Here is an 18,512-nt window from a genome sequence, read left to right as displayed (position 1 = left end):
TTTTCTGAGCGCGGAAATAAATCGCTTTTTTTTTTCTGCTAGTAAGCGCCTGCACTGTGTGACCTTCCTCACGTGTGCTTGTCTTTTTGCGCTCAAGTATCCATTATGAATGAATATCAATATGCCCAACTTTTGCTCTCCTGTAGTGGTCGAAACGTATGTTTACGTAAACTTCCTCACCGTATGCATGGAAGAATATTTTCACATGCACTTAAAGACAAAGCACTCATTTAGGTGCAAAAACCTTTTAACTTGACTGCTAAGTAGGAAGTGAGAAAAGGAAAAAAAAAAGACATTTCGTGCTGGGCCTCCATGCCGTGAGATGAGCTACTAAACAGCTTTGAATTAGAAATAGGAGTAGCAGGTTGTGAAAAAGCAAACGTGCGGTAAATATTTCATTTTAGATTGACACCTAAACCGCGGCGTGACGAAAATGGGTGCAAAAATTACAAGACAAACAAATGCGGGCACTATGCGGGCGGAATGAAAACCGAAAACCGCTTCTGAGCAGCATGCAATATTTCTCCTCTAGGTATAACCTCCGCGCTGGCTCAGTAGCTTCAGCGCTCTGATATTGAGGCCAAGGAAGCGCGATTGGATCTTCGACGCTGGTGGTCTGCTCCGTGCTCGCGGTGGAGAGCGCACACGGTTAGTCCGCGCGGACCCGGAACGGCGCGCAGCTGATATGGCGAGGAAACAGGAGTTGAGAGCCGCACAGAATGACGACGCACGATAACTAATTTCATTGCTGTAGGCATATATCTCTCGGGAACCATAATGAACAGGTGCCAGGTTTATTTTTTATTTTTTAGCAGGAAAGGTATTACGATAACCTGCAGCTATATGTTCAAGCAACTTGCGACAGGACAAAGTGATCAACATTGGTCGGTGATTAGAAATAGTCAGCTTGTCCCGTTTTCTTTTATGCTTTGGTAGGACACAGGCAAGGCTTTAGTACTAATCTACTGAAAATAGATAAACTTCAAAGACCTTTATTGAGAATTAGGATAACTGCGCTGCAGCACGTTTCAAAACGGGATCAGGAAGCCCTCCTCTTCGCGATTAGCGTTGCGAGCAGGAGGTTGTGAGGGAAGGGCAGGGACATGCATTCTTGGAGCGCTGTCGTTCAACACACACACGCGCGAACACACACACGCACACACAAACGCACACACATGACGCACGCACGCACGCACGCGCACACACATACACACACGCACGCACGCACACACGCACGCACACACACGCACCACGCACGCACGCACACACACACACGCACGCGCACACACACACATACACGCACGCACACACACATCACTCACGCACGCACGCACACACAGACACACACACAAATTACGCGCATTTCGAGAAAAACCACGTGAAATCACGATAGAATGGCTATCGCGAGCAAATTCATTCGTAAGTTTGGGGAGAAAAACCTACACGTTTTAAAAGCTATCCGACATTTTTTCCGATGCCTCTGTTGGCACAGATTACAACAGTAAGAAACCAGACGCTCAATCGCGATACATCGAAGCAACTTTTGAATTGGTGCTTATGCAAACACACGCAGCCGGTTTTCAATGGAGTTTCCCCCCAGGAGTAGGTCAGAAAATTACTCCATGCCCGGTGAAGTTCACGCATTGACACGATTGGTGCCGACATTTCGCAGCAATTAAGAGCCCGCCAGCGCGGAACCGACAGCGCTGGGCGGCGACGGAGGCGCAGGGGGAGGCTTAGTGGTGCGTGGCCGGGAGCGGCGTTAAACTAACCTGTTATTCCGCCCCGCGCCATGAGCCTCGCAGGGCGGCGTGGTGGCGGGTTGCGCGTAAGCTTTCAGCTGACTGCGTGCCGTATCGACCAGCCACGTGGGCTGCCGCGCAGGTCGTCCCCAGCTGCCATTTGACAGCCGCCCCGGAGCTGCCTGACGCTGGTCTAATCAATGGCACTCTCCTCGGTCAAGTTAAAACGCCGCCGCCATTCTCGATTAGACGGAGGACAAAAAAAAAATAACAACGTAATAGCCCGCAAAAGCTTCTCTAAGCCTGTCGGAGAAAGTGGGATCAACGCGTCAAACGCTTAGCTCGGCACTCTAATACAATGCCGGCGCACCAAAGCTTTGTCTTCGCTTCTAGAAGCAAAGGCTTCAAATCCAATATTACACTTTCGCAAAAACGCTAAAAAGAAAGCGCACATCTTCGCCGTAATTTAATAGCCACTCGCTTCAAGTTTTGCAATATCGATGAGCTTAGCGCCCCAAAAACAAATGAAGCGGAGCCCGACACGAAGAACGCGCAATATTCGGATAACAAGTTTTCGCACTTTGCCAGTATCCGCGAGAGACACTGAAAGAACAACCTTTCTGCTCTAAATATACCAGCGCATTTTCTCTCTAGGGGCTCTTTCCTCACGAAGAATTTTTTTTTTCCTGTGACACGTTCGCAGTAGCTATCGCTATTTATGCAATCATTTCGGCACGAAGCTCGAGAGTCACTTACAAAGTAGTGAGGTCCCTTTAGACGTAAAACTAATCAAGCAGGAAAATTCCTGCAATTTCCACCAGAAGAAAAGAGGTGGTGCCTAGAAGCCTAGATTGGTAGAGGTGTATTCGGGTTTGCAACTGTAATTATGTTCGCAACTGGCCGAAAACCTAAGCGATGGAGGCCTTTGGAATCGTTCAAGAATGTGATCCGTTTTTGAGAACAAAAATGGGCCGAGTGGGAAAACAAACAGCGTATAGCGATAAAGTTAGATGACACTTGGATTGCGATTGACACACACATATCGAGCGTTCGGCGATAAAAAGGATCGTCCGAGCTTTTTAAGACGCGGTAAGTGCAAATAATGAACATTGAAAAGTCGCGACCTTTCTTTCTGGGGAGTTTGCTATAACACTGCCATGGGAGTTTGGAACTATTCATATTGCAATTGAGGTGTTTTTCGCGTTACATAGCGAGCTAGCTCAATAAATGTTATTTGTCGGAACTGTCAACTTGGCAGCATGTGCATTTCTACTATTCTTCAAGTGCCTCTCAGACAAATATTCCTGATCAACAGCCAAATAAAAATTTTCACCATCAGGATTCGTGTATGGTGATCTTGTGGCAAAAAAAAAAAAAAACATCGCCTACACAATACGGAGAGAGGGGACACGACGCTGTCCCGTCTCTCAGAGGTCAGAGCAGCAGCGTCGTGTCCCCTCTCTTCTCTGTATCGTCTAAGCGCTGTTTTTCGCCCCAAGATCATGTACCAGCCAGCCGAGCTTTTCACCTATGGTGTACGGTGATAACTGTGCAAAAATCGGCGTGGTAGAACTGAACTGTATGCTGCTCGGCCGTGGCGCGTCCAGCTGCGTTAAGTAGTGGCAGGTGTATTTGCGAAGTAGATAATTTTGACTGGATTTTTTTCTCGTGTGCCTTGGTGGTTATTTCACAAAGAAAAAAAAATCTCTGCCTCTCCCGTAAACGAGAGTAGAGTAAGCATGAAATGTTTACGGGCCTAATGTCATCTCGGTGGACACCCGAACCGCACCGTACAGGAAGGGAGGAACGCCACCACCCGTTCAGCGCGATGCCTTGCCATTTGAACGCAAGGTTTTTTGAGGAAAGGAAATGGCGCAGTAATTCTCTGCCATCTCGGTGGACACCCGAACCGCACCGTAAAGGAAGGGAGGAACGCCACCACCCGTTCGGCGCGATGCCTTGCCCTTTGAACGCAGCGCTTCTCCCCCGGATCACGTATGACAACGAAGTGTAACATGGCATTTATGTGCTTTTTGCACGCGTTATTAGAAATCGGAAATTATAATTCCGTGCATTATCAAACCCACAGCTCAACTGATATCTTGATAAACATTGAGAAGGCACTGGCAGCAGTTATTTTTTGTCTCGTTTGGAGACCAACCGGCGCTTGCATGCCGGTCGCGTAGGAGGGCTTAGAGAGTCTCGTTAAATCTCGTTAAGTCTAGTACGGTGCCCGGATGTTCTCGTTTTAGAGCCCGGATGACTGGAATTCAGTGCCCGGATGAGTGGATTTCAGTGCCCGGATGAGTGGATTTCAGTGCCCGGATGACTGGAATTCAGTGCCCGGATGAGTGGATTTCAGTGCCCGGATGATGGCTCTCGGTCTCGGCGTGACGTCACCACACTGCCGACAACGGGAGCTAAAAGCATTTCATGCTTAAAAAGTGCACGGTGCTATGGAGAAGTTTGTCCACACAGCAGTTCAGATCAACACGGGAACCATTCCGCACGTGGGCTGAGGTGAAGAACACGACGTAAGGAAGGCGACTATTAAACGTCTGCCAACTTTTAATAGGTGAATGAAAAATTGAAAGAAAGGATGTCTTCTAACCTGGCGGCGAGGAATTAAGAGAATGATCATGAATGCAAAAAGACCTTCCTGGTGGTCTTAAGCTGACATCACCTTTAAAAAATTCTAGGTGCCAGCCTATTGGAGCCGGACGACTGATCCGGGCCGCACACTTGGCATTCCAATTGCCTCCCTTACAATATCAGCTACAGGGCCACGATTTCAGGACCACTAGGACCGTATTGGTAACAGCGCGCGGAGCACAAGCTAATTTGTGACAGTGAACACGCCGAGAAAGAAATGAGCATGATCTCCTTCCTGTATCAGTTGAGATGGCGTGACCACAGTACTCTGAAAAGACACTGTCGCCGCACCAGAAAAAAAATCTCTGCCTCTCCCGTAAACGAGAGTAGAGTAAGCATGAAATGTTTACGGGCCTAATGTCATCTCGGTGGACACCCGAACCGCACCGTACAGGAAGGGAGGAACGCCACCACCCTTTCAGCGCGATGCCTTGCCATTTGAACGCAAGGTTTTTTAAGCATGAAATGCTTTTAGCCCCCGTTGTCGGCAGTGTGGTGACGTCACGCCGAGACCGAGATCCACTCATCCGGGCATTGAAATCCACTCATCCGGGCATTGCAATCCACTCATCCGGGCACTGAAATCGAGTCATCCGGGCACTGAAATCGAGTCATCCGGGCACTGAAATCGAGTCATCCGGGCACTGAAATGGAGTCATCCGGGCACTGAAATCGAGTCATCCGGGCACTGAAATCGAGTCATCCGGGCACTGAAATCGAGTCATCCGGGCACTGAATTCCAGTCATCCGGGCTCTGAAACGAGAACATCCGGGCACCGTACGAGACTTAGCGAGATTTAACGAGACTCCGTAAGCCCTCCTACGCGACCGGCATGCAAGCGCTGGTTGGTCTCCAAACGAGACAAAAAATAACTGCTGCCAGTGCCTTCTCAATGTTTATCAAGATATCAGTGGAGCTGTGGGTTTGATAACGCGCGGAATTATAATTTCCGATTTCTAATAACGCGTGCAAAAACCACATAAATTGCATGTTGCACTTCGTTGTCGTACGTGATCCGGGGGAGAAGCGCTGCGTTCAAAGGGCAAGGCATCGTGCCGAACGGGTGGTGGCGTTCCTCCCTTCCTTTACGGTGCGGTCCGGGTGTCCACCGAGATGGCAGAGAATTACTACGCCATTTCCTTTCATCAAAAAACCTTGCGTTCATATGACAAGGCATCGCGCTGAACGGGTGGTGGCGTTCCTCCCTTCCTGTACGGTGCGGTTCGGGTGTCCACCGAGATGACATTAGGCCCGTAAACATTTCATGCTTACTCTACTCTCGGTTACGGGAGAGGCAGAGATTTTTGAGGAAAGGAAATGGCGCAGTAATTCTCTGCCATCTCGGTGGACACCCGAACCGCACCGTAAAGGAAGGGAGGAACGCCACCACCCGTTCGGCGCGATGCCTTGCCCTTTGAACGCAGCGCTTCTGCCCCGGATCACGTATGAAAACGAAGTGTAACGTGGCATTTATGTGCTTTTTGCACGCCTTATTAGAAATCGGAAATTATAATTCCGTGCATTATCAAACGCACAGCGCGACTGATATCTTGATAAACATTGAGAAGGCACTGGCAGCAGTTATTTTTTGTGACTCGTTTGGAGACCAACCGTTGCTTGCATGCCGGTCGCGTAGGAGGGCTTACAGAGTCTCGTTAAATCTCGTTAAGTCTCGTACGGTGCCCGGATGTTCTCGTTTCAGAGCCCGGATGACTGGAATTCAGTGCCCGGATGACTCGATTTCAGTGCCCGGATGACTCGATTTCAGTGCCCGGATGACTCGATTTCAGTGCCCGGATGACTCCATTTCAGTGCCCGGATGACTCCATTTCAGTGCCCGGATGACTCGATTTCAGTGCCCGGATGACTCGATTTCAGTGCCCGGATGACTCGATTTCAGTGCCCGGATGACTCGATTTCAGTGCCCGGATGAGTGGATTTCAGTGCCCGGATGATGGCTCTCGGTCTCGGCGTGACGTCACCACACTGCCGACAACGGGGGCTAAAAGCATTTCATGCTTAAAAAGGCAATGGTGCATGAATAGGAGCCGTCCTTGGTGTACGCTCAATCGAGAGGGGAACCCACGCGTGCCGAAGCATGGCGTTAATGCACGCTACAAACAACCAGGCTACAGTCCACACGCTTTCGATCCTCCAAAGCCAATCAGATGGTCTTCGGAGTTTCCCACAAATCAGTTAAGAGTGTTCCGCCAGAATGCCCTGCCTGACAGCATTTAGTAACTGTTCGTTGCCGCTGATGAGAATAAAAACAGAATAAAAGGCAGGGAATCCTTATGTGTTGCACCGGCCCATTTCCCAGTCGTGCGATTAGCATGACGCTTTGGACACAATTGTGCCCATGCCTGCAGAAAATTGACAGTTGATTTCTCTCGCTTCCCAAAAAATAATTTCCTTTCTCTAGGCACCCGCACGCAGACAACTCAGACTACATATGCGTGTATATATATATGGTTTATGGGGGTTTAACGTCCCAAAGCGACTCAGGCTATGAGCGGCACCGTAGTGAAGAGCTCCACAAAATTTCGACCACCTGGGGTTCTTTAACGTGCACTGGCGTCGCACAGCTTCACCTCAGCTTCACCTGTACGCGCTGGTGGCGCTTCAAACTTGATTCATAGCCCACAGATCGAAGCAGGAGAGTCCTCGCCCTGTCGGAACCTCAGAGTGTGCACGTCTGCGTATATATAATAAGGAGTTATCAGGAAATGTAAGGTTGCGGTAATGCAGCACATTAATGAGACGAAAGGTGTCGCCCCTCAGGCGCTGGGTGCCCGAGTAGCATGGCCGTATCGCTTGTTCTAGAACAAGCAATACGGATCACGTGAACTTAATTCCATAGAGTCTTTACGAGTGATGTTAAATTTGGTGCGTGTACGGGAAAGCCGCCAAGCTTAGCCATTATCGAATGATTTCTTCTAGCAAACAGGCAGCTGTAAGGCCGCTGCCTTCAGTACACTAATAACACATTACTATTATTTAATTATAAATGGATCCTTCGCTCAAATAAACTATGTTTGACATGAATTACCAGTAACACGAGCACAGCCATTGACACACCCCAGCTCCAATATTTCGCTCTGGTAAGATATTTCTGTTCTGGCCGATTGACATCGAAACTATAGGCACAGCGGTGGCGATGGTAAAGCGTCCTCGAAATACTACAACATGTGGAAGACGTCTGGCACAGTTTTAATAATGCACGACGTATACGCTTACTTCTTTCACATGAACGGGCAATAGTCGTATCTCCAAGCAAGAAACAATACATGCCGCATTCTTCGTTTAGAAACTTTTAACATTGTTTCAGTTTTGTTGTCTTCTTTTTCCTCCGTTGGCTCTTCTGAGCTGTGTTCAACCGTACGGACGAATTATGCCGAGGCCATCCTTAACGCCTGTCGTTTCCAGGCGTCTCGCATGTAATTCTCCGGGCGCGCATTCCGCCGCTGTGCTGCGGGCGGGCCCAACCTCCGGAATGGGGTAGCGATATCGTATCTGGCGGAAGCCCCGAGCCTTGCTTAAGGCGTCACCGCACCAGAATTGCAGCGCCCGGCTGTGTGGTGTGTGCGCGCGCGCGGAGGGCCATTTCAGTTTCCCCGAGTCCATTAGGAACGAGCACGAGGACGAACGATCGCGGTCCGCCACGAGCGGGCCCACAATGCCCGCTTAAGCAGTCATCACGGATCCGAGCCCCGCTATTAGAAATAGCCATTACTGGGAACAAAAAGCTGCGAGCAGCAGAAACATTTCGAGAATTCGGGAACCTTGAGTCCCTAATCTCCTTGCAAGACAGACAGGCCCGTGTACATACGCTGGCACTCACGAAGGCTGACGGCGCTGCGCGTAACGGGGGTTATTTCTGTCTTTTATCAGGCCCGCTGCTCCCGGCCGCCGTCGTCGCCGTCCTCTGCATCGGAAACGCTCGCCATCAATCTTATCCGGCGCAAAAGTGTCGGCGCGAGCCGCACTGTTCAACACGCGCCTAGTTTCGCATTGAAGGCCGCAGTCGCTCCAAACGACGACGGCGGCGACGCGCTTGACTTGGCATCCGACGCGGCGGACACGGAGCCTCGGGACCTCCGAGGGAAAGAGAGAAATTTCTCGAGCAATTTGGGGCTCGGCCGAAAAGTGAAAAATGATGCGTATAGGCCACACGTGCCCCGCTAAACACGCCAATAATGCATTATACTAAACTGGCGAAGCTGTCAGTTACTAACTCGTGCATTTACGGCGAGGCAACGCAGGGCCCCTTCCGCGTGCTAGTTTCTGGGGAAAACGCAACAATCAAAGCGAACAAATTTCTCAAACACAACCGCCACCAACTTACACACTCTGCGATCACATTAAAGAACCGCTGTGCGGGAGGGTATAAATCAAAAAAGAAAGAAACTACGCATGCAGTTTAATAAAGGACGGAATGTGAACTTTGAGTTGCAGGATATTGTGAGAGGCCTATTTGCGGTTCTTTGTCGTTCTTCCCCTCACCCTCGCACGGAAGGCAGTTGTAGCTACGTAGTGTCTACGTACAGCCCCCGTAATATTACGGAGCACGCCTCGGTGGTAGAACTGTCGCCAGGATTTACCTAACGAAAGTTGGGAAGTGTTTCAAGCTCCATAATACTCCGGTTGAGCTGGTAACCACGTACAAATACGTCAGTATTCACCTTCACTCGGATCTAACCTGAAACCGCCATATTAACCTTATTCTTGCGTCCGCTAATCGCTCTTAAAACACAATTTAAAGCATGCTCCTTCTCACCTTCGAACATGTGCTTACACCACACTAATTAGACCTAAAATTGAATATGCTTCGGCTATTTGGGACACTCATCAAGCATATTTAATAAATAAGATCGAATCGTTGCAGAACCGTGCAGTTTGTTTTATTTACTATACTTATTCACGTCATACCAGGATCACAGCCTTGAAGAAACGCGCAGCGGGCATTAATTATGCTCCGCCGTAAAATTGCACGTTTATCACTTCTTCGTAAACAGTGTCATCACTCGGCACTTCCTAACGACTTCTTTTGTTTGCATTCTTACATTTTTGACCGCACGATCTTCCTTTTAAAGTTTAGCGCGTGTCATGTCATACATTTATCTACGCCCACTCATGCATACCACGCACTATAACAGATTGGAACGCTCTGCCTTCACATGTCGCGACTGCCCCTGATCTGGATAAAATGTTCAATCTAACGTCTGCCAATACTACAGCTTAACTTCTAGTGTTGAATGTTTCCTATGAATGCATTGGGTCTTTTTGCCTTGTATTTTTATTAACGATGATTCCCATTGTTTCATTTTAATGCTGTGGTTTCAATGAAGTTGTATAGGTTCTATAGCTGGGTATGATTTTTCACTGTCTGCTGCTTTTTCTTTATTTTTCTCATTTTTTTAATTTTTGTTTTTCATTTTCGCTTGAATGATGAATTATTACTACTAATTATTATATTCCAACGTTCTAAAAAGTGTTTTGTTTGTTTTTCTCGTTTATTTTGTGGTTTATTTTCTATTTCTGATCAATTGCTTGTACCCCCCCTCCCCCCTTTCCCTATGTAATATCCGGAGCCGTGAGGGGCTTTAGGGGTATTTTGAATGAATAAATAAACTAATTAATAAATAACTATATGAATACGTTATCACTTACCACTGGTGCTTTCGCGCATGGTCCCAAGAAGCTGTCATATCTTCTCTACGGAACTCGTGAGAAAAGTTCCAACGCCGAAGCACGCTCCGTAATACCCTGGCCGCAACTGCGCACTCGGTGCGTACTACAGTATATGTTCTCAGAAGATACTTGATGCGCCACTCATACCATACACAAAATAAATGCCACTTTCACACTGTGGAGATAGCTGTTGTCCGACAGCCCGCTTCACCAGTGCGGACCACGGAAAGGCCGGTTCGAATCCTGTCGACTGAGATGTGTTGTTCTCGCGTTTTTTTTTTTTTTTATCAAAGTGACTTCAGTCTTTCCTCCTTGACCCCACATCACCTTCTCCAGTACTTGTCGCTTCCTGTCACACAGAACGGATGCGTTTATGAGTCAATTTTCGATACGGTTTACAAGCGTTCCATTGCGCTAGTCGTGACGGAATGCATAATAGTATTTACAATTCTTGCGAATTCATCTTATTGTCTCTTGTGTTCTTCTTTACCAATCTGCTTTTAGCAAGCCACATTACTCAGCTGGTCGCACGATGTCACCCCTTCTATCTTTCTCGCGCAAAGGTTGCCTCACACGCACTCGCAGACATCGCTCACGCAATGCCGCATTCCTTGCTCTGTGCTAACCGTGTCGTCGGCGTTGTGACAGGCGCAATGAGGTGAGACGGGCGCTCATGTTTCCTCCCCGGCAAATGAGTCTGCCCGGCAGAGCCAATATGAGGCGCCGCTGTGCCAACACCGCCGAAAGAAGACCGGCCAGCGGGGCCGATCGCCACGGGAGCGCGAAGCGAGAGTAAGCGACAGGCTGCGCTCCACTTGCGGCTGGCGGGCGTAGCGAAGGCCGATAGCCGCCTTCGGATTGAGGAAAGCATGAGCCTCCGCACTCGCCTCCATCCGCACCCATGATGCCCCTCCCCCTATCAAGCCACCCTTGCGCGTGTTGCAGACTCGTTGCTTCGGTTAGTCCACTAGCCATTTTTTTTATCGTCGATGTTTGCTCAGAAAACTGGGTTGGAGCGCAGCTTACTTTCAAATCCAATCACGAACTTTTTTTTCTTGCTCGCGTTTCTTCAGGTGCGTGAAATTGGGTTCATAAGCATGTGTACATCGGCGTATCTGCCTACATTATGCTGTGCACATCTCTCCAGATGAGCATTAAACAACAAGTACCCGTGCCTATTCACTCATGTAGGTATGTCCGCTTCTGCTTATGCGAATAGGTGTTTTCAGAGTTACTGCTGATAGTGCACGACTTATCTTTCTGTTGTCAACGCATTTTTTTCGCTATAGTTTTCTTTTCCATCGCACCCCTCTTTCTTCCTGTTTCTCCACAAAACGCCCACCTTACCCTCGCATCCCCACTCAAGGGTAGTCGCCGGCGCCTCCTGTTAGAGATAGCAATCTCTCTGTCTTCGCGCGAAATAAATTCCACTCTCTCCTCATGCGTGAACTTGGATTTTGAGGAAACCGCTACTTGCCCCCAGCGAGCGCATGGCTGCTCGGTCGCTGGACGCGGAGGGCTCTGAGCATCCTGCTCGCAGAATGGCTTCTCCGCCGGTGGCGGCGGTTACGTCGTCCGGCTCGCACTAAACGGGAATGATACGCCGAACCATCGGACTCGCATCGGCGCACATCACTGAGCCCATTTTCGCAGTGCTCGACGGCGCTCCTCGGGCTGGCTTCACTTGCCGGCCGCTTATAGCGTGCGCGACGAAACGCCGGGCTTTTCTCTGCCCTAAGCTGCTTTAGGTATAATGTATTCTTTTCGGCGCGCTATACCCGAGTATCTCGATAGGGACTATATACGTCTGCATATTTCTTGCATTCACTCCGCGTATCTTACGTTAGCTTCTCGAGTGGTTTTTACTCTAATGGACGGAATACGTCTTATCATGAGCGAATTTATTACTGTTTAAAACCTGCGTTGGTGCCATTTCTGCGTTTTCGATGCCTTCAGAGGCTCTGCCCTCGAATCTTTAAAGCATCTGTTGCCGCTGTTCACCGTGTGCACAGCTCGTCAATAATAGCAGCATCAAGTTCGCGGGGTCTTTTCCTCTAAGACATTATAAGTTGGAAACAGGTAAGGTTTTAAAAATGCAAAATTAGATACGTCTGCGGCCCATTGCAACATCTGGTATGTGAGGGGCAACTAGCAGATGGTTCCTTATTAGTTGTGATTACATTCAGCTCACAGTTGCATCCGAGTACGCAGGCGTTTGTGAATTCTGCATCCATCAAAATACCGCCGTCGGGTGCCGAAACCGCGACCGTGTCAGACAAAAACAGAGGAGAGTTGAAATCTGGGTTAGTTTGTACATACTTACGAAAAAACCAGCCAAAAAGACGGGGACAAAGGAGAGACGAGGCACACACAACGACTGGACTAACAACTGTGCTTTATTAAAAAACAGCCAGTCTCCCAGGAAACCTAACAGAGCATGCGAAGCTCAACGGCAACGCAAAACCAGCACAAAAGACCGCGATGCTTGCGAGATAATCAGGCTGCAGAGTCGAGGGGACAGGTAACCTAATTCCTTCTGCATCAACGTGATAGAGGGTAAGGTTGAGGCAAGGGTAAGGTTGAGCGCGAAATCCTCGAAGCATATCACATAAGTAATGAAGGAGATAACTGTATTAGCCCGGCGTCTTTGACACCGTCATATTGAAGAGGACTTTTATAGAAAACTTTCACACACATCAATCCATAACACAAACTGGCAAGTATGCGCCAGTTTTCTTTTTTTTTTTTTACAAATTGCAGTACATTTAGTTGAAATGAGATCTAGGCATTTAAGGAAGTGGCATAAATGAGAAATTTCGTACTCGGAACTCCTATTAACTCAGCCGAATTGTCGAAACCCGATACCCATGACACATTTTTTTCACGGGAACCGCTCATTGTGTTGCATTTGCCTAACTATAGAATAACAAAACAAGTATCATCCCGGCGAATGATACAACAATGCTACAGAAGACTTCTAATCTCCTCACGTGGTCTTTGCTTCCCAGAAGTGCAACGATCATCAAAGTTGCGTCTTTGAATTCAGCAGGAGTTTTAATTGGTTGCTCCGGTCACGTGCAGCAAACAATATTCAGTATGCAATTAGCAGCCCGATGTTCTTATTTGCTAATGATGTTTTATTCTTCGTTTGACGAGACAGCATATTGCTTGGAAATGCAAATGTCTTCAGCATGCATTCATGGTTGTAGCAAAAACGGTATTAACTAGATGAGCAGCTGGAGCCACTTCAGAGCCATCTCATAGTTATCATGGTTTTGTTAAGGCTTCACATAAATTTCTCACCATCCTTGGGAATAAGCCGCCTTCTCCATTTTGCCGCTTTTTATGAACGATGCACGGTTCTCGATTATAAGCACTGTAATACGCATAATGTTATTTAGCAACGTTCTAATCTCTTACTGCTGCTTTCATTCAATGAATAAGCAAAAACAGTGGCCTGCTTAACGAGGCACGAGCAGGATCATACTCATAGAGGAATAAAAAAAAAAGTTGTTAAACTGAGTTACAACCGCGAAATGGTCTTCCCAGGGATAACTGACGGCAGACCTTCCGTCCGGATAACGACATATTAGTTTTCTGAGTTGTTTTGCTTCGCTGAAACTGCGAATTCTAGAGTACATTTCGCAACAACTGAACCTTTTTTCACGACAATAACAGTATTGTTTCTTTTTCTGTGCTTCCCGCATTTTATTCAGGAAAGTGCTGTTCGCGCTGCTTAAGTAATTTTTAAAGAGAAATTGCCAGCAAGATACTCTTCTACAATCTGTGCCCTCGTTTTAAGCCAGCACTGGCACAAGCATTGTTTATATTCCGGTTAATGTAGCAGCTAGGAAAAAGCAGCAGCCCGAGGAAGCACCAATTTATGGGAACGCAAAGTGAAGGAACAGAAACGAAAGCCGGAAATATATACAATCTGTGAAAACAGCCACGCAGCGTTCGTCCCTTGTGTTTGCATTTCCTCACTTTCCCGCTTTTTTTTTTCGCTTCGCCGCGGTCGCATGACACGGCGCGCGTAAAAGCCGAGGAGGTTTGCAGTGACTAATCAAATTTTGCCGCTTGGGGAGAATGCGTGGCAAGCGGTTCAGCTGCCAGACACGGGCCAGAGAGCGCTTTCTCGCTGATGGCCGTGTTGTGGAACACACCCGCACGTCCGGTGGCCAGTCAGCGCGGCATAATTGGCTGTTTTTCTCGGCAACTCTTTAGGCGTGCTTAGTTGCTCACTTAGACAAGCTCCACTGGCCACGTTGCTTCGCCACGAATGGTGGCGCCGCGCTTAAAATTAAAATTACAAGCTGGAAATGAACGACGCTGGCGGGATTCGCGGCCGAAGTCAGTGCGATTGTGCTTGCCTGTCAGATTATACAGATGCAAAATGACCGGATTGCGTCACCTGACTTTATTTAAAGCGCCAGATCTTAGAAGGTTAGTTCTCCTTATTTTTTCGCCGTTCATTCGTCACGCTCCAACTTGCCAGTCTCTCTCTCTCTCTGCGAATCTGTTTGTACGCACATTCCTTTGTGTGTGTGCGTTCTTCGTGAATGGGTTGGACGAACACGTCATGGGCGTACCTGAGCCGGTATGGTTTGCGTGTATGCTCGCGTCTGTCAGCGTATGCGACCGTGTCGAGGGCTCCTGATAGCACCCATTGCTCTCTCATAACTGAGTGAAAAACTGGACGAAAACTTTTATCTGCTTTCACCGTTATTCAGTTAGACTCAAGTTAAGACTCAGGTAAGATTTAAAATAGCCTAATTTTATGACTGCTCGTTAAGGCACCTGAAGCGCGCATCGTTACGTCGAATTAATCTTTATATTAAATAGTCTGGCCATGTGTTAGGAACAGGAGGGTAAAATTAAGCCAATTATCTATCTAGCTCAACGGTTTTGGAGATAGATCTAGTTTCAGAAGAGTTTTGTTAAGCAGGGGATGCACAAATCATATGTGATATTATATTGCATTAAACAGATTTTCTTAAATATTTATGCGAAGCGAGTCAATGCCATTAAGCTTTGTGTCTTCCCCGCAAGTAACTGCGGCTGCTACACCGCACAGTTTTTTTTTTCTAGCGTTAAGCAGCAAACAGCTGTTTTTCCAGCCGTTGACGCAAAGGAGAAGATAATCTCTCTGGAGATCATACTATGCCTACCATTAAAGGAGCTATGAAACACCTTCTGAAGAGAGCACATGAACTTGCTTAATCACTGCATTGTGTTATGAACACCTGAGCCAAATAATACACTTCTACACACCGCAGAGGGCCCACAATCACGCGCGAAGGTTTGCGAGCCCTATCCGGTGACATTTTTATGCTCGCGCTTGCGTTTACCATTTCAGAAATCGTTATTCGTTGAGGTTTAGGTTTATTGGGGTTTAACGTCCCAAAGCGACTCTGGTTATGAGGGACGCCGTAGTGAAGGGCGTTATTGGTTAGATTCCTTCAGACGTCAGGCAGCTACCATGGTTGCGGCCAGCAAGCCGCGTAGCTCAGGCGGGTCAGTAAGCTCCGCCCCCGGGGGTGGGTCGGCGGAGGTGCGCCGACCTTTCAACGTGCAGAAAGTGACGAGAGAAGAGGGAAAGGCTCAAAAACGCTGAAATTCAGATTTTGCCTACAGATAACTCAGCTTCTATAAAGCGCATTAAAAAAAAATTCTTGCTGGAAAATATTCGTGAAACGGCGTCCTTTAACATCCAAGGCATACCGCAACTTTATTCGAGTTCCTTTCAGAGCCCCTTTAAGCTACCCAACATATAACATTTACTTCCCTTTTGTTCCGGAACAGACACGCATACTGCAACCGAAAACTACTATGCCTAACAACAAACGCACTTTGAGAAATTTTGCCCCCATACCCACACTTGCCAACAATCTTTTCGCTTAGCCCGAAAACATGTTTTTATGCTAAAGCATCATATGGCTCATCGGCAACGAAACCCGGCAGCGCTCACCAGCAGCAGTGGTTCGAAAGGCTCCCAGTGACGTCACCATGGCCTCGCATGACATCAACAGCAAAGAATGAAATTTCTTCCGAAGGTGCGGGGAATTCAATCAAAGGCCTTCAGATGGCGAGGTGACCACGCAACCCGTAGGCTACAAAACTGCGCTGCTTCTAGGCGCATAAAGCTTAACCTAGTGTGTGCATTTATTTACGACTGTATGCTAATGAGCAGGCGTGTCATTAGATAGGAAAGAATCTTCAATCAACCTCTCAACAGGGCTCACGATGAGACACTGCTTTATCATTCAATGCACGCAAGTAATCTGAAGTGCCCTGCGTAATTTTTTTTAAAATCATTTCCAACCTGTCTAATTTTTGAGGAAAAGGAGAGGTTATCCACTCGACCGCATTGAAGAAGCTCATGGTTCAACTGGCATCTTGGATGCACAGGTATCTAAGCTAGCCGGGAATCAACGCGCAACCAAGAGAAGCAGCAAAAGAGATGCACAAGCAACAGGGTCATACTTGAAATGAAAACTCGCGCGGGGTGGGTAAGAAAGAAAAGAAGGGGCGCCTTCATGCAGCGGATGAAGAACAGCTGCGCCGGGACCAAAAGCGACGGCAGTGTAGCGCAGTGGCGCGAGTGCGGCTCGGAGGCCGTTGGCTGTTTCAACGCGGAGCCAGCGCGGGGAGAGCGAGGTCAGACGCCGCGGCGCATTGGCTCGCGCAGAAACGTCGGCGACCCGCTGCATCCCGCCGCTTGACTGAAAGCGCCAGCTCTAATTCTGGACCGGGACAAACTGCATTCGCCACTTCGCGCACGGCGATGTGACGCTTGAAAGCCCGAAATAAACGCACCGCAGTGCGAGCGACAGCGAAGCAGCGCAGGGCTCGTCCAGGGGTCTCGGGCCACTTCACCGGACAGGCGAGCGCTGGGCGGCAAAGCCCCGCGCCCAGTCGCTTCTTGTCTTTCGGCGTCATTCGAGAGCGGTGCCGCGTTTCTCGCTTTCGAGGCGACCGGCCGTCTCGATCGGCCGTCCATGTCGAAGCTAGCAACTAAGCCCACAATCGCTTCGCTTCGCACGACGTAGATGTTTTATGCCCTATATACAAGTGTCTGGAGACGCGTTTAGAGACCTAATGCAACGTGTAGACACCGAAACGTGGGGCAGATAAAAGCAACTATCACCCAAACATCAAGCTTTTCGTTCGAACCGATGGCACCAGTGAAAGTCATACTAGAACGGACAAGAAAGTGGCGAACTCCTAGGAAAATTATCCGAGTAGTTTAAGAACGTGCTGCACAAAGTATCCATTACGGCTTGCTAAGCACTCCGTAACATTCTTCTCACTCAAGAGACAGCGTTGACCTCAAGGAGTCGTTTGATGGTGCGATGATGCGTTTACTTTTGTTGCCAAGTCACTCTAAGCCTCAGGTACATATGCGCGAAAAAAAATAATAATTCGCTTTGAATAATCTGAACTAGTGTCCTACACAAGAAATCTTAACTCCGCTAATAAAAGTGACGCGGCTGCTCGACGAGAACTTAAACTGATTGCAAACACTGACAGTTGTTCTGCTTAAGATTTTGCATGTGTAATTGCTACAGGACGGCGTACGACTTAAATACTTAACTTGTAAATCCCATCTAGTACTCCCTTGTTAGCTTTCTCCATATCGCTAGTTACATCAGTCTCTTATAACCAGAGATCCCATGAAGTTCTAGACCAGTGAGGCGTCACGTCGTCTGGTAGAGCTACTGATCATTAATGAACGATTAGAACAAATGTATTCAAATTAAAAGTGAAAAAAAAATTAAAATGTTGGATATGTATTTTTTTGTTTACCGTATGTATTGGGAGAAAAGCCACGAGAATGATGAGGACTGAGTAATTGCGGACTGCAGAGCACTACTACATGGCTTTTTCTGTTTCCAGCGTTTAGTAATATAGCAGCAGAAACTGAGCGCTCATAAATCCTGTGCTCCCAGCAGCCTTTAAAATTCCATTAACCTGAGACCCGGGAACCACTTTTGAAGTTGAACAAATTAAATTGCCCCGCGCGTATAACCTACTTCCAAGCGCTCAAATACTTCTTTATGTTGCTTTTTCTTTCACGCCACTCTTTTTCCCAGCGTAAGAATACGCTCCTCTATAATAAGCTCCTTTGGGGTGAAGGTAGAGAAAAAGCAAACAACATAATATCGCTTTTGGCCCTGCGTCGCCCCAGTGCTTCCTCAAGATGGCTAGTGCGAGTACAGAGGGCTATATAAACTCTGGGACATAGGTAACTTTGGCTGCATGCTAGAAAAAAAAAGTGAGTTTCATTCCTTTAGAGCAGGGTGATATTATTAAAGTTATTTGCCGCAGACGCTCACACAGACATTCGCTGTGGAGCAAGCGTCTGTTAATATTTAGACGGAGCTGTGTAAAGCAGTCTGCAAGAAGGGGGTCGTCGCGTTATATGG

At 47.9% G+C, this 18,512-nt stretch overlaps 1 protein-coding gene across 1 annotated transcript in view; it reads right to left on the bottom strand.

The window, feature by feature from the left end:
- Nucleotides 1-18,512, bottom strand: part of LOC149350533 (uncharacterized) — a 189,202-nt gene that overhangs the window by 118,663 nt on the left and 52,027 nt on the right. The gene's annotated exons all lie outside the window — the stretch shown is intronic.

The sequence above is a fragment of the Amblyomma mixtum genome, chromosome 3 (genome assembly GCF_055824585.1).
Source record: "Amblyomma mixtum isolate Tamu chromosome 3, ASM5582458v1, whole genome shotgun sequence".
Taxonomy (NCBI): Eukaryota; Metazoa; Arthropoda; class Arachnida; order Ixodida; family Ixodidae; genus Amblyomma; species Amblyomma mixtum.
The sequence above is the reverse complement of the archived record's forward strand: the minus strand, read 5'-3'. Positions and strand labels throughout refer to the sequence as shown.